Below are 24552 nucleotides of genomic sequence, written 5' to 3'. Positions count from 1 at the left end.
ACCGCCTCGGCCCCGGCCGGGCGACCGTGGCTGCGCGGACTTGGGGGCGGTGGTGGCGCAGGCAAGGCTGCCGGCGAGCCGCCTGTGTATGTGTGTGTGTGTGTGGTGAACCGAGCCTGCCCGGGGAGCGGGGGAGAGGGCAGGGGGGGCGCCGGTCCCCGTTGGTGCGGCAGGCAGGGGTCGGCGTCTGCCTGCCCTTCCTTCCGCCTCTCCGTCCGTCCGCCCGCCTGCCTTGGGTCGGGGCACCGCCGGGAGAGGGCCCGGGTCAGCGGCGCGCTGGCCAGTCCCCTCGCCCTGCCGCGCTGCCCTCAGGCCCGTGGGGCGAGGCCGGCCTGGTCTGCTCAGGAGGCGGCGGCAGGCCGTCGAGGGCGCCCTTTCCTTCACTTCTGGGTGCCGGCGAGCGCGCCCCTTCTCGGGAGGCGGCCTCGCCGAGCCGGAACGCCGGTGAAGGGGGCTGCTGGGGGGGGGAGCGGGCGGCGGGGGCGGCGGCGAAAGGGAGCTTCCCCTCTCTTCCCTCCATCCCCCGCCCCCCCCCGGTGTTGCAGGCAGGATGTGGGCTCCCCGCATCGCCTGAGCGGCTTCTCCGCAGTACCGATGTCATCGGATAAAGCCGGGCCTAGAGAGCCCGCGCTGGCCTCCTGCAAGAGGAAGAAGACGATGAAGAAGGAGAGGTGGCGCGGGTGCCTGGGGGGAAAAGTTGCGCTTTGATGCCGATGCCCTCCTGGCATCCTCGTCTGCAGATGAGGCTCAAACACACCGAACTGGCGCCAGGGCATCCTGTTATGTAACTAATTCCATGACAGTAAAATGAAAAAAGGACCTGAAATAGTTGGGGAAGCACAACCGGTTTGTTCTCTTGTCAGAGGAATCGTTAGGTTCTATTGTTCCATACATTGGATGGATTTCTTTATTCATCTGTGTCAGATAATACCATGGCATTTATCCCTGGATTTTTTTTTTATATAAAAAGATGTCATGCTGAAATCCAGTTTCCCTTTCCTCTATTAGATGAATGAATGAGCTGTGCTTGCTTTTAATGTGCTAGGCAGGGTATCGGATGTTTATTATCTTAAACTATTTTATGTTTTTAAAGAAAGAGTGCTTTGCCAAAAGTGCTAATGCGCAATGTAGTACTAATCTTAAAACGCATTGGAGAGACTTCCTTCTACTTAATTTCATTGGATAATAAAATGGTCATGATGCCACCATAAGCATTTCTGTGGATGTACAATGGTTCTCTCTCTCTCTCTCTCTCTCTCTCTCTCTCTCTCTCTCTCTCTCTCTCTCTCTTTCTTCCCACCTTAGTAACTAGTAAGTAAATCAAGACAGCCTCAATATTTGTACTTTTCTCACGGTCAGATTCCCAAGGTCGTACAGCAAACTGCAGTGGAACTTTAATTTTAACAATCCATCATCCCTAAGGAGCAATGTCTTAAGACTCTTTAGAAGGCTGTCCTCACTGTGGTGGGGCTCTGATGAGGCACTGAAAAGAATTCCCAGCGTTTCTGAAGTGGCGACAGAGCCAAGGATGCAGCGAAGTGGTTAATTTCTTCAATAATAAAATCTACAGTGGCAGCATTCTAGTGATAACTACCATCTTGTCACACAATTGATAGACTTGTTTCCTGGATTTATTATCTAGCGGGATGATATCAGCACAAAGAGTAAGCCATTTCCTCACAACACAGCCTTGTTGAGAGGCCATTGAAAGAGTTCTCTTAAGTAGTTCATATAATTAACTGTACTCTGCTAATTTGATTGTAGTTTGTCCGCATAATATGACCTTGATTTTTAAGAGCCTGAAGAGGAGCTTTAAGGCAACAGAGTAAGATTTTTTCCCAAGTTGTTGTGTGGCAGGGTTTATTTTGTTTCAGGATAAATTGAGGCAGGCCCAAAATGCCAGTGCTTCTTACTCTGCAGTAGAACTGAAACCAGTTTGCTTGGCTATAGAGAACTAAATCAAACATTATGTTGGCAGTCACACCAGCCCCCCCCCCCCATTCTCTTCCTTCCTGAAGCCCACCATTTCATTACGAAACTTGAGCATTTCTGACCCCCGCTAGAGCTGGCTTTGGAGTGCATGGGGGCGACATCCCTGTGGAAGGGGGGTTGCCCCCCATCTAACTCTGTTGGATTTTGTTACCCTGCCAGTAAAGGTTCTCTGTTAGATCCTGTCCGTAAACCTTTACATGGAAATGAATGTTCAGGAGGAAGCTTTTACATCGAGGTTCTATATCCTGCAGGAGAGATGCTATCAGAAAATCTCCCCCAGTTCTTTCTTACTGGAGGCCCTGTTTGCGGTTTGGCAGTTACTGGGCAGTGGGAAGTGCTAGCCACCATTTTAGATAACGATCCAGGGGACTTTGTGCACTGGGCGATGTTTTTTCTGAGAAGCTGATAGGAGGATGTATGGCTGGAGTAGGGGAGGAAGTAATTTCCCTTCTGGTCCACCAGGAAAGAATGAAAGAGGCTCCCCCAGATCCTCTCTGGTGAGCCTTCTTTGAGACTTCATTCCCTTACTCTCCTTTCCTGTTAGGCTGTCCAGTTCTAAGTCAGTTGTAGTTTTCCAATACTGTAAGGGAGTGATGAGAGGAATCTTCCTGTTGCTGGATTGCATGTGGGGATGTCTTCTGTTGTTGCTTGCGTGCTTGCAGTTGGAGGTGGCTTTGCACAAAGGCTCAGACCCTGGGTGAAGAAGATGGACATTTGGCCTTGTCGCAGGCAAGGAATCCCACCCTCACTGGGAGATCAAAGAGTGGGAGGCTGACAGGTGCATGCATGCCTGGCTTGGGCGGGATAGGTTCCCCTAGTGGTCATGCACCCAGGGGGCATACCCAGATTCTGGTTGTCTACCCTTGGTCCACCAGCAAGGGATAGGGAAGGCAGGCCTCTTGACTGGTGGCACACACTCCCATGGAAAAAAATTTAGGAGCAGATATGGTTGCATTTTAAATGCCTCTTAAAAAACAAACATTCCTTCACAGGCATTCTCTGGAGTGTTAGAATAGCTGTTATTTCCCTCTCAATGTGAGTCAATGTGAGTGAGAATCCCCAGCCAATCACCACTTAGCAAGGCAGCAACCAATTAGGAAAGAATGGGTGTTTTTTGGAGGCGGAAAAAGGACAGTTGAACTATCCAACAAGGCTTCATTGTGAACCGGACAAAATTAAAAAGGACAGAGAAAAAAAAAAGACAAAATATTTTGGCATTAACAGATTTATCCCATTGTGAACTCTCCTAACACAGCTGCTTCTTTGGAAATGGTGAAAGGGGATTAGGCTAATTCCAGGATTTCAAGAGGGAGGCAAAATAGAAATAGGAAGGGACCAGCAACGCTTTCAAAGTGAAAGGAAAAGCAAAGTGACTGGCAAGAAAGTAGTGAAAAGTATATTGGCAGAAAGCCTGGCTAGGGATCAGGTATTATTGAATCTTTGCAACTGTTGTGTATAAATTTTCTGCCTTAAATTAAAGCTCTTAAATGTCTACTGTGTGTTTTAAAATAACTGCTTCTCAATATTTTTGGCAAAATTAAAGCCTTTAAAGGCTTTCAATTTTGTTTCATTGTGACATCATGAGCTGAAATTGACTCCTTGAGACAATTCAGATTTGGATCCATGAAAGTTCACACTGAAACAAATATGTTGTCCTCCCTCCCTCAATATTGCCAACATGCTGACACAGAGTAACATGATAGCTACTTTGGAAATAACTACTTTTCAGTTTCCAGCTGGTACCTCAACTTCCATTTCTTCCCACAAGTAGAAATATTCAGCACAAGGAGTAGCTAAGTTTTTTACCAGCACCAGCCTGAGTAATTGTCTACTGTCAATATGATTAATATGAACAATCACATAAAATACATTGGGTGTATCATTTTGATCAGCATTGTTCTGTCATTTTGCCTCACTCCCACCATGAGCAGAGTACTTCACCTTCTCTCACTCCATAAGTGACTTGTGTTTAATTTTTTTATTAGTTATTTTGGACTGTTAAAAACGATTTTGTATTGTCTTAGGCTCCTAACTGTGTTGTATATTGCCGTTAATATGTTTTAAATTTTGTTATTGATTATGTTAAACAGTCTTACATTATTTCACTTTGTACTGTAAGTGTTTTTACGGGAACCATTTAAAGATATTATTATATTGTGGTATATAAATGCCAAAGGTAAGTAAATCTTTGCTTGATTCCTGTTTGTCTTCACGTAATACAAAGTTGGTCCTGCATAAATTTGCTGGGCATTACGCCAGGCAGTAAGGATTGCAGAATTTGTTTGCGCAATCCATCATTTGGTTTCTGTTGCGACCAATTGGGCAACGTACCTTTTGGAAGTACTTTGTAAATAGCCTTTCCACTTTGGTGCAATTAGAGCTGTCATTTGCTTAATGTCAAGTTACATAATTGTAGCTGCTCAATAGCATTTCAGCTCCTGTGAGATATGAGGACCTTAGAATCTTAGAACTGCAGAGCTGGAAATAACCCTATGGACCATGGACAGTTCATCCCCTGTCAAGAAGATACAGTGGGGGAATCAGACTCCCAACCTTAGTCCCTGTAGCTGTATACCTAAATCAGTGAGCTGTCCAGCAGGTCAAGTTATCCATATTTGTTTTAAATGAACACAGTTGTGCTTCAAGTTACTTTCAACCTGAGGTTCTTAACCGATGATAACTTGTTCATTTTATTTGTCTCCCCCCCCTTTTCTTCAGTGATGGGAAGTTGTATTATAGCAAATCTTACCATAGTGTAAGCAGGTAGCAAACTGAATAATGCTAAAAGTTTTAAATAAGCAACAAAAAGTACTGAATAACTTGGCAAATTTAAGTGCTAAATCCAATTTTGATCCCAGCTATGATAGGTCCTGATATCAGTGCTGCTAGATTTTATTTATTTAATTATTTAACTTAACTTAACTTAATTTATATCCTGCCCATCCAGACTGAAGTCTACTCTGGGCGGCTTACAACAAGTTCATAAAACAATTTCAATGTGTAGAATCTAGTTTGGATTAGATTTAGTTAGATTTAGTTCCAAATTTTAACTTTGTGCAGAATATAGGTATAAAGTCTGATGAGACTGACACCATGTATTAAATGAATCACAGAAATGATTCAGAGGTCAATCAAAACTAAAATACCAGTTGAAAAAAAAAAGTTTGTACCCACTGAACGTTTTACTTCCAGAATTACACATGTACATTTTTAACACGTCCTCCTGTAGAATAAGTTACGTCATGTATGTGCTGCTCCTTGAATGGGGTGGGGCCTAACACATTGACTTGGACCTCAGTTCTTCTTCTGAGGCATGGGGAGGAATCTTCAAGAAAATTAAAACAACACTCTAGCAGTAGTGTCTTTCACACATGCACTGTGAGTTCAAGTCCTTGAAATTCTAACTTTTAACTTGTCACATAACCCTTTGCACATTGATTACCTGGTGTCACAGAACCCATACATAAACTGTGTACTAGACTGTGGGTACGTTGCATGAGTTCTTGCAACAGAATGCCAAAGTCTATTGGGCTGTGATGATCACCTAATGAGAACAGTCACTATGCCAATAACATGAGATGATAAGGAGCTTTCTCCACCCTCACGAAGCTACTATGTTCTTCCCTTCAGGGGAATATGCTAGGAAAGTGTAGCTAACTATATATTCCCATGTCATCTGAGAATGTAAGCAGGGATGAAGAGTTTGTGGTTTTCCAGATATTCCTAAACCATGACTCTTATTAGTTCTAAGCAGCATAGCCAACAAATGGTGGGAGCTGCAGTCCATCTACTCTGGAGAATCTTCTGTTCCCCATCCATACCTAAAAATAGGATTAGTTGTTCCCAAACAAGCCCAGATAGGGCATTGTAATTTAATGTTCTCTTCCATTGCTTAGCTTGTTTGGATTACCCATAGCACCTGGTTTGGGTGTAACAGGAAACAAGTCAGTGTGGACTTCAGTGTTTCTCCAGCCATGCCAAGCAGAAGAAAAGGGTTGTGTGAAGCTCAGCTTATGGACATTTTGATGGTTTAAATGCAGTCATTAAACTTACATAAAATGTACTGTACTGCCTTTTGGTTGTCCACACTCTGCAGAGGATATGTTGGGAGCAAAGATGGAACATCTTTTGGGACATCTGGTCTACCTGCATCTGATAAACAAGGATGCACAGATGAATTTCCATGAAAATTCTGGCATCCCTGCAATTATTTTTGAATGTCACCAGATCACCCTGTGTGGCTGCATCTTGTATTTAGCTCATAGCCCATTGTTTTCTGAACAAAGTAGTAGTTTTAGAACTATTGAGCCATTCAACTCTCTCAGAAATAAGACACAAGTAGGAGAGACCATTTATGCTCTACATGGGGGGGGGAAGAGATGAGAATTGTACAGTATGTATCTCTCACACTGGTGCTTGTTTGAAAATTAACATATCATATCCTTGGTTTATAGCCAACCAAGTCTTCAAAGAAATAATATAATAAAAAATACTGGTTGCAACTTGCAACTCTGTGTTATGGGGTCTGTTTTTAGAAGCAATTTTTTTTCAGATGTCTGTGGTGGAGTTGAGGAAGATGAATGAAGCATGTTTATTCAATGAAGCTGGATGGTTCAAAAGACCACTGAAGACCTGGCTCTTCCGCCAGGCTTTCCCGGAACATTAAGATCTTGGACTCCCTTTTACCATCCTCTCCATCACCCTTTTTACCATCTTCATTGCCATCTGTTTTAATTTACCCTATTTGATTATGTATTAATATATTTTTATTGTGTTTTAATATTGTTGCTCATATTGTTGTTAGCCGCCCAGAATGGCCTGGTTGCCAGATGGTGTGGGGTATAAATTCAATAAATAATTTTTTAAAAAAAGTAAAATATTGTAAGCTGCTTTGGGATTTTTAAAACAAAATAATTAAAATTTTCTTAATAAAGGATGGATGGATGATTGAATTTGTTGGGTTATGACATTGACATCCCACTTTGCTAGATAAAGTCACTGTTACAGTCAGATACAGTATTTGTGTATTTTGTCCAGATAATTATCATCTAAGCCCATACATATATGGCTTTAGTCTGAAAACCTAATTTTCTAGGAGTAACCTTGATTAATACAATCATTGATTTCTTTCCTTTAAAGTAGCGTGTTAAAATAATCTGATCATAAAATGCATAAAACACACTGGCCAGATCCATGATGTGGTTCCTCTTTTTGTGAAAGTTTAATTTAATAATAATTGCATCATAGAATAATAGAGTTAGAAATCTATATACACAAATATTTACCAGTATACATAAATATACCATGTTTCCCTGAGAATAAGACAGGGTCTTATATTAATTTTTGCTCCAAAAACACATTAGGGCTTATTTTCAGGGGATGTTTTATTTTTTTCATGTGCACTGATCTACATTTATTCAAATACAATCATGTCATCTTCTGGTTGCTGCCCAAGGGTGGAGGGCGGGGTTTCACTTAACTACGGCTTATTTTTGGGGTAGGGCTTATATTATGAGCATCCTGAAAAATCATACTAGGGCTTATTTTCAGGTTAGGTCTTATTTTCAGGGGAAAAGGGTATATGCAGCTGTTCTGTAAGGGCAGAGATTGATGGCTTTTGTCAGTGATGTGTGATGAAACAATATGTTGAAAGGCGTCTTCTTGCTCTGTTTTGTCATATATCCTGAAGACATGACCTCTCTGTCGATGCTTTCTTATCATTTTCAAACAATTTTTCTGAGGGTAGTTAAACAGTTCCTGTATGTTCAGAAGAGGACAGAATGCAAACAAAGCACAACTGACAACTAATATTACAATACAAGCGATTATAGAAGTTACTTTTTTTTATTATTTAATTTTTTTTTATTTATAATTAAAAAGTACAAAAAATAATAATAAAAAAACCGAAAAATACAAAATACCTACTACTACAAAAAAACAAACTGTAAATTACGAGACTATAAATTACAAAACATAACAGTGAACCCATCACCCTCAGGACTAGCATTACACTTCTTTCCATCCATTTTCATTCCAAAATTTCAATGTTTCTTCACTTGGTGTATACCCCCTCCCTCTCCAAAATACATGTTCTAAAAATACGTTCCATATTTTTTTAAAGTCATTATTTTTCATTTGGCCCCTGCTTATTTTCATATCGCATGTCAGTTTATCATTAATAGCCATATCCCACAATTCTCTATACCATTCCTCAAGGTTAAATTGATTTTCATTTCTCCAATTCCTTGCCATAATTATCCTTGCAGCCGTAATCATTATTATTATTAAATCCTTATTTTCATTCACCAATTGCTCTTTACTCAAATTCAATAAGGCTGTTATTGGGGACATTGAAATATTCAATCCCATAATTTCAGTTATTTCCCTAAATATTACTTTCCATTCTTTCTTTTTTCACATAGCCACCACATATGTAAATACGTCCCCTTCTCTTTTTTACAACTCCAACATAATGATGACACAGTTTTATCCATCATATTCATTTTGACTGGCGTTAAATACCACCTCCATATTACTTTATAGCAGTTTTCTTTTATCCTTACTGACATGTACTTCATAATTCTCTGATCCCATATTTTATCCCATTCTTCTCCTATTACTTCTTCATCCAAATCATTTTGCCATTGCATTTTTAACCCTACAGTACCCTGTTCTACTTGATTTAATAATTTATATATTTGACTTACAGTTCCTTTTCTTTCTGTTTTTTCCTCTGATTTCAATCTTTTTTCTATAATTTCTTCAAATTTTGTCATTTTTCTACCTTTCCCTTCTTTAGTATACCATTCTCTTGTCCACTTTTCTAATTGAATTAGATTTAACCATGAATACCCTTCTCCCCCTAATATCTTTTTTATATCCCCTTTTTCTTTTATCTTCTCTGTCCAGTCTTTTAATCTACTTATCTGTTTGCTTTTTAATACATTCTTTAATTTTTTTAAATTTTCTGGAAAATTCCTTAAATCAACTACCTGAGATAAAGGAGATATCTGTGGACTCAATACCTCTCTAAATTCCTTCCAATTTTCCAACATGTTTCTTAAAAACGGATTTTTAATCTTTTTTATCCCTTCTGCAATTTTTTTTTAAACAAGATACTTTCCACAGTTTCTTGTATTCCTTCCATCTCAATATCCATCCAAATTAAATTTTTATTATCCTTAATTATATCTGGGATATGTCTAAGCTGATTCGCTACATAGTATAATTTTATATTAGGTAATCCAAGACCTCCCTTTTTTTGTGCGACATACCATAATTTTTTATTAATCCTCCCTCGTTTATTTCCATTGCAATAACAATTTATCATTATCTGCCATTCTTTTAATTGTTTTTCTGTAATCTTTATAGGAAGCATCCAAAATATAAAATTTAATTTAGGGATTATTTTCATTTTACATAATGCAACTCTACCAAACCATGAAATTTTTAATTTCTGATATTCCTTTATCCTTCCAGTTATCTCTGTTTTTAATCTATCCAAATTTATTTTGATTATTTCTTGTAGGTTCCAAGTTATATTAATCCCCAAATATTTCATAACCTTTCCTATTTTACCTTCAAATATTATTTTCACTTTATTTTCCTCTTCTTCTGAATGGTTTAACAATAAACATTCGGACTTCCCCCAGTTTATCCTTAATCCCATTATACTCTCAAATTCCTTCAAATGTATTTTCAACCTTTCAATTGTTTCAGCTGGATTATTAACTATTAATAATGTGTCATCGGCAAATAAATTTATCTTACCATTCTCTTTATTATCTACCCCTCTAATCTGTTTATCTTCTCTAATTATCTGTGCCAAAATTTCAATTATCATTGTAAAAAGTACTGGAGATAGGGGGCAACCTTGTCTAGTGCCCCGACCTAAGTATATTATTTCGGTGATACCATCGTTCACTATAACCTTAGCTGTATTCTGAGAATAAAGTTGGTGAATTATATGATTGAAATTAGATCCAAACCCTAAATACTTAATTAATGTCTTCAATGATTCCCATTCCACTGAATCAAAAGCTTTAAATATATCTAGTGATATTACTCCCGCCTTAGAATTACTTTCTTTCGCCAAGTTCATTACATTAAGTACCCTCCTCATTAAATCAGACATTTGCCTACCAAGTATAAATCCATTTTGGTCTTTTTCAATATATTTCCACATAAAACTATTCAATCTTTTTGCCATTATTGCCGTAAATATCTTCGCATCCTGATTTATCAATGATATTGGCCTATATGCATCCATGTTTGCAGGGTTTTTATCTGGTTTCAGTATTAAAACTATAAGTGATTCTCTCCATGAAAGTGGGATTTCTTCTCCCTTTAATATCTTATTAAATAACTCTTTTAATTTTGGTATAAGGATCTTTTTAAATACTTTATAATACTCTGGGCCTAGTCCATCTGTTCCAGGGGTCTTTCCTACTTTTAAACTGTTTATAATTTCCTCTATTTCCTTTTCCGTAATCATCTGATCCATGACATTTTTATCATCATCTGAGATTTTTTTATTAAAATTATTTTTAATATACTCTTCAATTTTTATAGTGGAAGGATTTTTACTGCTATATAAAGTTTTATAAAACATTTGAAAAGCTTCAAGCTTCTCCTTTGTTTTATTACATCTTTCCCCCTTCATATCTTGTATTACTCCTATATTACTTTTATTCTTTTTTTTAGAAGACGCATTAGCTAATAATTTAGAATTCTTATTACTAAATTCAAAATAATTTCTTTTTAAATATATTAAATTTCTTTGTACCTTTTCTAAATGAATTCCTTCCAGTTCCTTTCTCTTTGCTTGTAATTCTATTATTGCTTTTTTATCCCTAGTTTTTATAACTATCTTTTCTAATTCCTTTATATTATCTTCTAATTCCTGTATTCTTTCCCCCTGTTTTTTCTTTATCATGTATGACATTTTACATGCATACCCTCTTGCCACAGATTTCATTGCATCCCATATTACCTTAGTTTGACTTCCCCCTTTCTCATTTATTTCCCATGTTTCATATAGATCCTTTTGAAATTTTTCAATTAGGTTTGGATTTCTAAATATACTCGTATCCATTTTCCACCTATTTGCCACTTTATAATCACATTTAATCATCAACTCCATTTTCACTCTGGCGTGGTCTGAAATTTGTATAACATCAATAACTGTTTCATTTACTCTAGAAGTTACTTTGCTTTGGAAACGCCAATGACTCTAGAACAGGCATTCATGAATCACTTTTGATTTTTTTTTATTTTTTTTTTGCTAACAAGGAAATAAGCATTTACAAATCACTTTGGTACTTGCCACCAGCACATGGTCTTTTATTCTCCTGTTCTGTTATATTCATTTGCCTACTTTCTCACAACATGTAATATTTTGAAAAGGGCCTCTTTGCTTCAGAACTTTTTGTTTAACGTTGAATAATCCTAAAGCCAGTTTAGGCCCCTATAACTATTATTTGATTGCTCCCACCCCGGAAATTAAGTTCTGAAGTTCTGCAGAGCAACAATCCTTTGTATTGAGGAATATATTATTAGAACCAGCTGATGTTTCACAAAATATTGAGGTAGTCTTCTGACTTCTTCATGAGGCTGGACCTCAAACAAAAAGGGAGGGAAAGGGGTTTAAGAAATTGGCATGATGTTGAAACCACAATACAGTGGGGTCTCTACTTAAGAACTTAATCCGTATTGGAAGGTGGTTCTCAAGTGGAAAAGTTCTTATGTAGAATCTGCATTTCCCATAGGAATGCATTGAAAACCATTTAATCCGTATCTGCTCTTTTCCGTCCATAGAAACTAATGGGAAGCTGCTCTTCCGCCTTCTACCACTAGAGGGGGATTTTTTCTTTTTTTCCCCCCCTTAGATCAGGGAACAGTGTTAAAAGCACTTCTGACGAAGCTAATTTTGAAGCAATGGACTGAAAACCAATTAATCTGTTCTGGCTGTTTTTTTGTTATGTAGAGGTGCGTTCGTACATTGAAGCATTAGTTCCCATACGAACTAATGCAAAGCTGGTTAATACGTACTCTACCACTAGGGGGAGAACTTTTTTTTAACCTAAGATGACCTAAGGTTAAAAAAAGAGCAGGAAAGGTTTTTTTTTTCCTGTTCTTATCTTGGATTTCTGTTCTCAAGTAGAAGCAAAATTTAGCAAATGGAGCTGTTCTTAAGTGGGATTGTTCTTAAGTAGGGACGTTCTTAAGTAGAGACCCCACTGTATCTCCTTTTAGTTAATCTGGAAGTAGGAGGAGACTGCAGATACTGCATGCACTGCATTTCTGTGCATGTCTACCTTAAAAATAAGCTATACTCAGTTCAGTGGCATTTATTCTCAGGTTGGTATAGGATTACAGTTTTAATTTGATTAGACTACTACAAGCTCTACAGCTTTATTCAAGTCCTCTCTGGAACTACAAAGACAAAAAAATGAAGATTACTCTTCCATTTAAAAAAATATAAAATACATTATCTGGAATAGGCATGGGTAGCTGCTAGAGGTCTAAAGACGTCAGAGGGCTTCACCTGCTCTAATGCCCTGCCAACCCACAAATATTTTTCTTTCAAAAAGGTCTCCTTTTTTCACTAAGAAACACTGTCATGCTTTCCAGCAGCCAAAGGTTTAATTGGGCTCCTGGTGGCTGCATGTAGTCCTCTGGACATATGAGGCCTGTCTCTATTCTATAACTTTTTCTTCCTGGTGACATTCAGTTGTAAGAAAAAGAAATATGTTGTATGGCTGATGGCAGTAATGGAATTATCGACTCTGTGATCTCCACCACCCTCGGGACTAGTTTTCATTTTTATTTTTCATTAAGTTTTATAATGCCCCTTTTCTCTCCAGAAACACAGTGATTCATCTTCACATGTATACCCTTTTCCTTTCTCAAACACATATAAATTTCATATTTATTTAAAAGCATTAATATTCAATATTCCTTTTCTAATGTTGGTTTCACAGGTTGATTTGCCATTAATGACCATATTCCACATTTCTTTATACCGTTCCTCCATATTAAATTGGTTGTCATTTTTCCAGTTCTTTGCAAATATTAGCCTTGCTACAGTTGCCATAATAATAATTAGTTCATTGTCTTCTCCCTTTGATTGATTATTATTAATCATATTAAACGAAGTTATCATTGCAGACATTTGTACATCGATACCCATTAGTTCAGTAATCTTTTTAAAAGTCTTTGATCATTCCTTCTTTCTTATTTCACAAGTCTACCACATAATATGTAAATAGGTTCCCTTTTCATTTTTACATCTTCAGCATGAAGATGATATAGTATCCTTGACTTGCTTCTATTTATGATTTATTTTATTTATTAAAATATTTTAGTCCCACCTTTCTCTTTGAAAAAGAACTCAAGGCAGCTAACTACTAACCAGCAGAGATGACCTGGTGGGAGAAGTGGCAGTAAGGGAAATTCTGGCAGAAAGTGACCATGTTCTACTTGAGTTCTTGATTTCAAAGGAAACAAAAGCAGAGTGTAACCACATATATATGCTGGATTGTGGAAAAGTCAATTTTTATAAACTCAGAGCAATGATAGGTAAGATCCCATGGAAGGAGATTGTAAGAGGAAAAAGAGTCCAAGATGGATGGGAGTTTTTAAAAAAAGGAAATTATATCAGCACAATTACAAACAATTTCAACAAGAAAAAAAAGGTGGAAGACAGAAAACAAGACCAATATGGCTTCAAAAAAGCTTGGAGAGGACCGGAAACAAAAAGGACACATATGGGAAGTGGAAGGAAGGCCAGCCTACAAAGAAAGAGTACAGAGAAGTAGCAAATAATAGCAAGGAGGGCATTAGAAAGGCAAAAGCTGAAAATGAGCTGTGGTTAGCAAGAAATGCTAAAAGCAACAAAACAGCATTTTCCAGTTACGTGCTTAGCAAAAGACAGACGAAAGAAAGGAAAGGAATTCCTTCTTTTTCTGTTTCCTTTTCTCCATTCCATTCCAGAAAGTTTCAGCCAAGCAGATTTTTTTTTTAAAAAAAGACTACGTGCATGCACATGCGCACCAATGAAAACTGTGGCTCAAAAGGAACAATCTTGAACTGCAAGACAGCAGCTCCTCCTTGGATACTGGATTGAGTACTGTGGGGCAAGAAATGCACTAAAGGCACTTAAGAAGGCCACAGGAACGTTGAGTAGCAGAATGTGACCTCACTCTCGTTCAGTCCCATCTCCAACCTGCATCCTGATTCTTCAGGCTGCAGAGAGCTTTCCCTCTGATGTCTTGGATAAGGCCAAGCAAAGATGAGGCAACTGGAGAAATTTCAGAAGAAAGATAAAGACAAGGTGGGGTGAGATCTTGTGCTGGCACTTACTGGCAAAAACGTCTCTGCCCCTGTGAAGGAGTAACGATGAGTGCGCCGTCCTCCGTGGAAAGACGTACAGTAGAAGAGGCTGAATGCGCTGTAGGGGTGCTAATTGATATTGATCAAACAAAAGTAATAACTGAGAAGCCGACGGAGGTGTGTCTTGTGGAAGAAGGAGGGGAGGAGTTAGATCTGATAGTTTGGGAGGATATAAAAAGGGGGGAAATGCGCGGGCTTTTAGAATCTGTACCGACGTGAATCCTGAAAGGAGTAAGAGCCGAGGGGTTCAAACGGAACCCATGCTTGGGTTCGAGACTCCAGTTGGGACGGTGGCGGGCTTCCCTAATCTTGCTACAGGAGGAGGATTACTACCAGATCCGATCTTCCCTAGAGGGCAAGGAAAGTTTTATGAGCCCTTAGAATGGACGGTAACGGTGCATCCGTGAAACTGCCCTGGTGGGAGGAGGGTGATACGCCCTGGACCCGAGTTTCAGAAGAAACTCCCGGAGGGAGATTGGGCGAGGCACCCTTGTTGTGGAACGGTCTGTGCCGTCTGGAGTGCCCCCCTCCGTCCCATGACCGATCGCGAGAAATTCGGACCGGCCCCTTATTAGGGGACCAAGAAATGCCTCCGGTTGTACGTTCAAAGAGATACCATTTGTTAGATGACTGTTATTTGCAGGATCCGTTTGATCCACAATAATTGAGTTCTGTAAACAATAAAACTACTAACGTTAGATTTTCTGATGAGCCTCCGTGTCTCTTTCCCGCCTTCACCACCAGTGCCCCCCCCCCGGCTAGAGAAGAACTTCCTTACAGCCCCTCAATGATGTTCTGCAGACAAAGTATGTCTCAAGCAGTCTCCTCTGCTCTGGAATGAGAAGAAACCTGCTCTTTGGAATTACTGCTGAATCATCTGCCTGAGGTAGCTCTAAGCTAATAACAACAAGAACTTTTAAAAGAGGTGTCATGCCCAAAGGTATCATATTAGAACTGCAGAGTGGAATTAAACTAATTCACTTAATCCAAGTTATCCAAGCTGAGATAACATGCACTTTTTCACAGTAAAAATGGTATAAAATAAACAAAGTTCAGGAAAACTCCTTGTTCTGCAAATCTTACAAATGATGGCCACATTACAGTAGGACCACGGTATCCAGGTGTGTGCGTGTGTGCATGGGTTCCAAGCCTCTCTGCAGTTGCCTGCCTTTTGTCAGATGAAAACGGTTCCACCGAATTATAGTGCTGAAACCATAATTTGGTGAGTTAGAAAAATATTTACACCACCATTATATGCATATGCGGACGACACGCAGCTCTACATCGTTTTGCCAACTGCAGGAGAAGCCGTCCTGTGCCTTCAGCGCTGCCTGGGGACTATACTGGAATGGATGCAGGAGAACGGGCTTAGGCTGAACCCGGACAAGACGGAAGTACTGAGGGTGGGCCCTCCCACAGTCGGGGATTTGGGAAACTCCCTCTCTTTTGGGGGGGTGACTCTCCCTGCAAAGGATGGGGTACGCAGCTTGGGGATTCATCTGGACCCGGTGCTTTCCATGGAATCACAGGTGGCGTCGGTGGTCCGCACCGCCTTTTTTCATCTCAGGTGGATAGCCCAGCTGCGGCCCTACCTGGAAGTGGGGGCGCTCACCATCTTAGTACACGCGCTCGTAATCTCAAGATTAGACCACTGTAATGCGCTCTACGTGGGGCTTCCTTTGAGGTTGCTGCGGAAATTACAGGTGGTGCAGAATGCGGCGGCCAGATTACTCAGTGGAGTGAAAAAATTCCAACATATTTCGCCCACTCTGGCTGCATTGCATTGGCTGCCCATCAGGTTCCGCATCGACTTCAAAGTGTTAACGCTTACGTATAAAGCCCTAAACGGTTTAGGGCCTCGATACCTGGCGGAACGCCTATTCCCACCAAGTTCTACCCGGATCACACGGGCGAGCCAGGAGGTGAGGCTGAGGAGCTTAACGCCGAGGGAGGCCCGAAAAGAGAAAACAAGAAATAGGGCCTTCTCGGCGGTGGCTCCTCGCTTGTGGAATAATTTACCTCCTGGTATTCGCGGAGCTCCCTCGCTGGGCACCTTTAAGAATCTATTAAAGACCTGGATGTTTCGGCAGGCCTTCTCACTGGATTACTTTTGATTTTCTTTTCTCCTTTATTGTTTCTTTACTCTAATTGTTTTGTAATTTGTTGTTTTATTTTATTGTATTTTATCTTTGCTGTTGGCCGCCTAGAGTAGTCCATCGTGACTAGATAGGCGGGATATAAATTAAATAAAATAAAAATAAATAAATAAATAAAAATATCCAGCTGGCTTATAATCTTAAGAACTGCAGAGCAGGAAGGAACCCTCTGGATCGTCGAGTCCAGCCCCTGTGAAGGAGGCACAGATGGAGAGAACTTAACACCCAACCTCTGTCTCTGCTGCCAGAGACCTAAACCACTGAGTTCTGAGCCTTGAAGGAAGTAACACTGAACCATCACAGTCCTCCCCACTGAAGACATCATCCTCAGAAGACAATCAGACAAGCCAGAAAGTGAGACAAAAACAGTGAAAGTAGAAACAGTACCAAAAAGCCCCCAAGATCTGCCACTGCAACAAAATGGATCAAATACCCATGGAAAAAGACTGGAGCTATTCACAATTAAATTTATATTGTCTTGTCGATAGCGGGGGGGGGGGGAGGGGAGGAGATCAGTATTAACAGTGTGAACTGCAATCCGAACAGCAAGACAGATGTCTGTCTAGTGGCTCTCTAAACAGCAAGGAGCTGAGTTGTTTCCATCTAGATCCCCCAGCCCACCTCAGAACCCCATAAAGCCTGCAGTTTGAATAAAGGTCCTTGATGTGGTTACCTGGGGATGCACGTGGTGCTCGATGAAGGACTGGTAGCACTTTCCCCTCCAAGTGAGAGCAATGGAAAGGATTGGGAGTAGAGACATGGGTGAAAGTTGGGAGGGAGGCTGCTACCTGTGAAAGGTGTGGGCCTCCAATGTAGGCATGCAATATGATACAACTAATTTGCAAAAGGTGCAAACTTTATCTTAATGACGTTTCTGTGAAACTTTATTCTCATTTTATAGATGGGAAACAGCCGTTGCAAAAGAATGATATGTGCAAAACCATAGTTGTATTTTTGCTCCAGTAGCACATTTCTATCCTATGTAACACACGTTGAGTTCCTCAATGGCTTTTTGATATGTACTGAAACTGTAAATGGAGGTTTTTCCTCATATTTCTGAAGAACACACAATTCAGAACGGATACAGAAATTGAGGAAAATGTTATTATAACAGTAAATGCCAAAGAGGGCAGAAAGTGCCCTGTTTGTACTTCATGAGCAGATTTTATAGTTGTGAAGTCAGATGCTTGAGAGAGGAAATCCAGCTTTTCCTCTTTCAAAAAAAAAAAAGGCCATGTTTTCTGATAAAGCGTTAAAATGCTATTTACAACTGGTGGAGAAGCAACATTTTATTTCTAAAGAGAGGAGACTGACAAATCATCCTTTATTTTTTCCCTTTAACAAAATAGTGACAATACAATGGTTACCCTTGCAGTGAAATATGAAAATATGACTAATTTTGAGATACTAAATAGAAATTTCCTAAATAATTTTCCATTCTTTGTATCGTGGAATTCAGAAATAATTTTCCAGAAGGGTGTCATTATTAGGTAGATATTTCTAACAAGTAATGGTGTGGAAGTGAAATACATAAATTACTTATATAATGCAGTGCCTTTCTCTTTCATGGGGGTCTGAGTGGATACCGTTTGAATACTGTATTGATTTTATCATTCTCCATCTATAGATTAGGTAACAGATGGTTCAAAGTGATGCTGTCATGCCGTTTTTTTTCCGGCTAAGATTCACTGGTATAAGATGGAATGTTGCTGTGTTAAAGATATATGAATCAGAAGGAGAAGGTGGCTGATATACAGCTGTATTTTTGTGTTTGTTCTGTCGGTTGTTACTTGTAATAAACTAACATTTCTGTTATGAACATTTTCAGTTGTGGTTTTCATGTTATAAATTCCTGACATCCAATTGCTATGTAGATAATGCTATTCGATAATGGCTGGCAATCCCTCAGCAATCTTTAAGGAAATGTTGTAACTTCAAATTAAATTGCAGGATAGCAAAGGGACTTGGTGGCTTCAAAAGACAGATGACTTTTACCTCCAGGCTAAATTCAGCTATATGGCGCCTGGCGGTTATTCATATCTGTCGCTGAGGTGAGTTTGGCTACAATTTTTTCAGTTGATAGTTTTGCAAAAATCAGCAGTAGACTTCATAACAGGAATTTATGGCCATGAAGACAGCCATAAATTGGCACAAGGTTGTATATAACATCCACTACTTAAATTTATTTGAGTAGTCAGAAAAGAGAACCCCTATTTCCTCTCTTGTGGTCTGTTTTCTCTCGTTTGTGTAATTATTGCTCCCAGTACACAAAGTCCCATTTCTTATTTCTCAGTCTGCAACAAAACATTCAGAACAAAATAGCCATATCAAGACATCACAGCTAGTCGCATTTTTAAAATATACTTAGAACAAAAGTATCACTTTGCCCTGATGGAATAATCTGGTTTCCTAGGGATGTTTCTTACTCTAGTCCTGCAATAGTTTTTCCGGCTTTGTAATATTCCTTTCAACGTTGGGCAGCCAAAACTCGGTAGTTGCACTGTAGATTTGTATATAACACTGGCAACTTTATTCTTCATCTCTTTTGTAATAGGCATATATAGTCTCCTTTTCTGTGGTTTCTGCATGCTAGATTACTCATCGGTTTCCGTTGTCAGTACATGCCAAGAATTGTCCTAGTTAGGCAGTGCTGGTTCAGACCTTGCTTGTATACATATATCTGAAGAGGGAGTGCTTTAATCCAATTTGCATTGCTTTATTTCTGTCAACATGAATTTGTTGTGCTCAGTTGCTAATTTTCTTAGTTTTGAGACAGTTTTGGAGTCCTTTACAGCTCAATCTGGTCTTTACCACCTTGAATATTTAGTGGAATTGACAACCTTGTCACCTCACAAGATCTTGCAATGCATTGGCCTTTCAAATCAGCAATGGCCTGAGATCTAGTGCTTCTTTGGGGCAGGAAAACATGTCCCCCTTCACAAATGACTATGCATCCCACAGAGTAGGGGAGCCTTTCTCTGCCTTCTAGCAGAAGGAAGAGGAATGGCACCAATGTGGTACCATCAGCGTAGGGCACCAGCATAGGGAAGAGAGGAGCAGCCACATTCCCCCTCAAGACAAAGATGGGGAGGAGGAGTCTCATTTTAAGGAACAAGTGTCACTTTGAGGAAAACATAACAGAGCTGGCAATGATAGGTAGTGGCCAAGTCTTGTGCTCTAAACGTGACTCTGCAGTTATTCCTTAGTGGAAGTAGAGGCAACTGGGGAGGATTAGATGTGTGTTGCCTCGTACTGTAGCCGGAGAAGGAGAAGGCAGCCTAAGCAGCTCTGCACATCCTCCCAAAAGCCAGCTCCTTATAGAGGAGGCCTTTTCTTCAGTGACAGACTGCAAACATTCCTCCTTAGACCCATACACTTTGGTGATTAGGACGATAGACTCAACAGAGAACTGTTGACATTGTCCCTCCTCTGAAGAAACCACCTGCTGTTATCTGGTTTTTTGATGGAAGGCGTGTGGCCTCCTTCTCTTCTGGCCACAGGGGACACGGCTGCCTGTCATGGTCATTGCTGTCACCACTTGTCTTTTTTTCAAGGTAAGCCACTTTCTGCTGTTTCCCTTCTCTCTGTGTGTCGGGAAGGGGAACAGACCTGCGCGGGAGGATAGCAGAGCAGTGCGGCTGCACCACCTCCCCCAACAAAGATAGCGGGGGGGGGGTTAGAGATGCCAGAGGGTTACTTTCTAGAAAAGTTGAGCAGCTGTGGTGGCGTCCATGGACATTGGTATCGTCCTGTCCTTCTCTACCTTTGGCATGGAGTGGCAGAGAAATGTGGCTCCCATCTCCTCACATCCACGGCAGCTAGAGCAATAGATGGAGCTGTGTATTTTCAGCTCTGTGTGACTCTCTCTCCCCCAACCGGTGTCAGAGCTGGCCTGGATTTGTTAAATAAGTTCGCTAACATGCAAGCAATGCATTGTTATTGAGGCTGCAAAGTATACCTACTTACCCAGCATTAAGTTACATTGAACTTAGTATTTTCTGTTTTTGAACAGACGTTTCACTACTGAAAACTGAGGATATACTGCTTGATTTGAATATGTGTCCAGAATCTTGACGCTTTCACTGTAGATTAATTTTGAAACACTATGCCAAACTCTCTTTTCCTAACGAGGGCCGTAACGTCAACATGCTGATATTGCTAATCTGCAGTATGAATAAAATGTCTAGTGTAATCATCCGTGATGATGATTTGAGTTATGCATATCATGCTACAGTAGAAATCCTCATGTAATAAGTAATCACAGTGAATTCTTCTGGATCACACAGTGTGACGCTCAGTGAGTGCGTGTCTGTGTTTTGGAGACAAAAACTGTAGATTGATCACGTTGTGAACTTTCTTTATCCATTCCAGACAAAGCATATTTTCCCCATCCCTTTGCTCCTTCCTTGACAGTTTCTGTACTTGCTTCTTCACCAGGGTCTTAAAACATGAATATTACAGTTGCAATTAAGGGAAACTATGGTTGTACTGCAAGCAACTGGGGTGTGTGTGTCTTGCAGTTCATGTGAATGGGCTAGGCGCTCTTCCTGAAATAGTTTTTCATATTCCTTGAGGCATACTCTCTCAAGGGTGGGATTTGTGTAGTTTGCACTTCCTTAAGTGATAAGGACTTTGAACAAGGAAGCTTTGAAGATACATAATTCCCACCTGAAATGAGAAACCTTGATGTGGGTAGGCATGGGCTTGGGTTGCCATATAGTTAGTCAGCCTGATTCATCCAGACTTCGATTGCTGCAGATTAAGACTGGAAGAAGACTTGCAGTTACATGCTCCCCAACACACACACACACTCAATGGATGGCTTCTATTCTCCATGAAAGCTAGATCAGGGAACTGGCATTGTTCTAGTTTGCAGGACAGGTAATTTACTGGTCTGGATATAATGGCAAACTCCGCAAGCTGCTCCAAATGGGGAGGAAGAAATATGCAAGCCTTGAAGTCTCCTGTCTTGGTTACATCTGCTTAGTCTTAAACAATGGTTTGCTGTTATGTCTGAAGTAATGCTATATTTACACAATTGGCCCAGAAATGAAGGGTGGTGGAGGAAATAGGATGAATAATAATCACCTTAGAACGGCAGAGCTGGAAGTGGACCCTGTGGATCATCGAGTCCAGCCCTTGTCAAGGAGGCCCTGTAGGGGAATCGAACTCCCCACCTCTGGCTCTGCAGCCAGAGACCTCAGCCCCTGAGCTATAGATAAACTGTTTGATCATTCAATGTGAGTAATGCAGTCCCAGCAATATCTTCTGCAGATTTCCATAGTGCTACCACATTAAAATGTGCTTAAAAAAAAAAAAGCTTTACAGTTGTCCACAAAGTGAGTTATTAAAATCTTCAAGCCGTTGATGTCAGATGGCATTTTCCCATGTTGCATCACAGAGCGATTCTGACGGATGGCAAATGTTCCACTATTGTAACTCTTCCCATTCCAGCATCCTTGATCTGTGCTGGACTACGACGGCCAGAGCCTCCATCCAGCATGGCCCATTAGCAGTAGCATCTGTGGTAATGGGACATGTAGTTTAACATCCAGAGGGTATTGCCTTGGGAAAGGGTCCTAGTACTACTTCCTTCCTGTTCCAGACAAAAGGAACTGGCATAGTGGGGAAAATATGTTCTGTATAGAATAGCGGAGAGGAACTCAGATTTATTCCAAAGAGATTTGTTGTTTGCCTGTTCATGTGTTTCTAGGCACCTAACATATTGTTTGGATATTTAAATATTAGAATAATCCCGACCCAGATCAACACAGTTCATTCTTGGTTCTGTCATAGCTATGTAGCAACACTCATTTATCTTTGTTGAGCAGCTGTGCAAACACTCAGTGTGTCTGTGGCTTTCAAAAAATGTAGTCTCGGGAGCATCAGAGAAGCTTTCCAAACCCTTTTAAAGGAGAAGATCAATAATAGGGAGGGGGAAAGAAAGCCTCCCCTGGAAAGATATTTTCTCCACTGCTGTTGATCTTTCTGCGTAGGGTACAGCTAAAGGGGCGCCTTCTCTGTACTGTAGTTGTATATGGTGGCCATTCAAGTGAGATGATAGCGAGGCCGAGAAAGCTAAGCAAGGCAAGTACTCAGCATGATCAGACTGTGCACTCTAGAGCATGCATTAGGAGAAAAGAAGGGAAGGAATCCAGTACAGCAAGATTTCCAAGAAATGCTCAAATCAATTTTTATCACCATATTATGGCCAGTGGGCAGATATGATAATACAGTACAGTAATACAGTAACATGCAGGTCCCACTCCTAAAATGCAGGAACATAGGCAAAAAGTCTTTAAGATATAGAACAGAACTGTATTGTGTAGTGCATTTTGATTATTGATTATTGATTTGACAGGCTAATGCTACCAACAAACTTTGTGTACAATGTGTTAGTTGTCCAGTAAAAAAAACCCTCCTATCTTGAACATAACATAAGAACAGAAGTAGAGCCCTGCTGGATCAGGCCAAGGGCCCATCCAGTCCAGCTTCCTGTATCTCACAGTGGCCCCACCAGATGCCTCTGGGAGCACACGAGACAACTAGATACCGGTCTCCCGATACCCCTCCCCTGCATCTGGCATTTGGAGGTACCTTCCTTCTAAGCCTGGAGATTGTACATCCCCATCGTGGCTTGTAACCAGCGATGGACTTTTCCTCCGGAAATCTGTCTAATCCCCTTTTAAAGGCATCTAGGCAAGGGGTTCCACAGACTAACAACATGCTAGGTCAAGAAATATTTTCTTTTGTCTGTTCTATGTCTTGGAACATGATGTGTCGTAAAAATGAAAATGAAGGCAAAAGAACTTTACCAATATATTACAGCAAGAAATCAAGAATAGCATTGATAAAGTTCAGCTCTTTTACTCAGAAACAACAACCAACAAGATCAGAAGTATCAAAATTAATATGCCTTTTGCAGGGTGGATTAAAACTGATGATTTTCTTTAAAATAATTTTTAAAAATTTAAATCAGATTTTAAAAATTTAAACAGATTAATTTTAATGAAATGCTTATGGAGGAAAAATCTATCTAAAGATAATTTTCTCTTTAAAATACATTATAGTTCAAAGGCTCTTCAGCATGAAATAGAGCTTAGTTATGTAGTATGAGGCTGTATATTCATGCAATATTTACATTTTTGGTAAACTAATTCAGTTAATCCAAGTTATCCAAGCATAGATAGCATGCACTTTTTCACAGTAAAAATATAAAATAAACAAAGTTCAGGGAAAGTCCTTCTTGTGCAAATCTTACAAATGATGGCCACATTACAGTAGGACCACGGTATCCGTGTGTGGTGTGTGTGGTGTGTGTGTGTTTGTGTGTGTGTGCGCACACGTGCATGTGTGTGTGCGTGTCTGTTGGTGGGTTCCAAGCCTCCCTGCGGTTGTCTGCTTTTTGTTAGATGAAAACTGTTCCACCAAATGATAGTGCTGAAACCATAATTCAGTGAGTTAGAAAAATATTTACACCACCATTATTTTATTTATTTATTTATTTATTAAATTTATACCCCGCCCCTCTAGACCATGTCTGCTCGGGGCGGCTTACAACATATTTACATATCTATTAAGAAATTCCATTGGTATACCTGCTTACTGCCAGGTAGGTGGGCGTAGAATAGCAAACTTATATTACTTTGCTCAGGATACCAACCCCCTCAGTAATCAGTGGGTTTCTGAAAGAAACCAATGGCTTTTGAAAGCACATTTCAGAAAAACAGAAAAAGCCAATTCTGTATCAATTTTAAGAAAACTTGAGGGGGAAAAAAGCATTATAGTGTCACTTTACCTATCAAGGACACTTTTTAAAAAAGTTTTTAATTTTTAGTAACTCATTTGTAAGTTGCGATACACTTTTCTCTATTATAGGCTCATTTAGTAGATTTTCTTATTTTGCCTGTGCTGTGACAGTTGATTGAACTTTTTAACATGCAAAAGAGAGTGAGGAGTCTTTGGCTTTCCAGATGACATCGCTTCAACTTTCATTCAACCATGTTCAGAA

General features: G+C 40.0%; 1 protein-coding gene across 10 annotated transcripts in view; it reads left to right on the top strand.

The window, feature by feature from the left end:
- OSBPL6 (oxysterol binding protein like 6) overlaps nt 1–24552 on the top strand; it is a 124398-nt gene that overhangs the window by 358 nt on the left and 99488 nt on the right. The window lies entirely within an intron of this gene.

This window comes from Pogona vitticeps, chromosome 1, assembly GCF_051106095.1.
Source record: "Pogona vitticeps strain Pit_001003342236 chromosome 1, PviZW2.1, whole genome shotgun sequence".
Lineage (NCBI taxonomy): Eukaryota > Metazoa > Chordata > Lepidosauria > Squamata > Agamidae > Pogona > Pogona vitticeps.
This window is presented reverse-complemented; position numbering and strand designations above follow the sequence as displayed.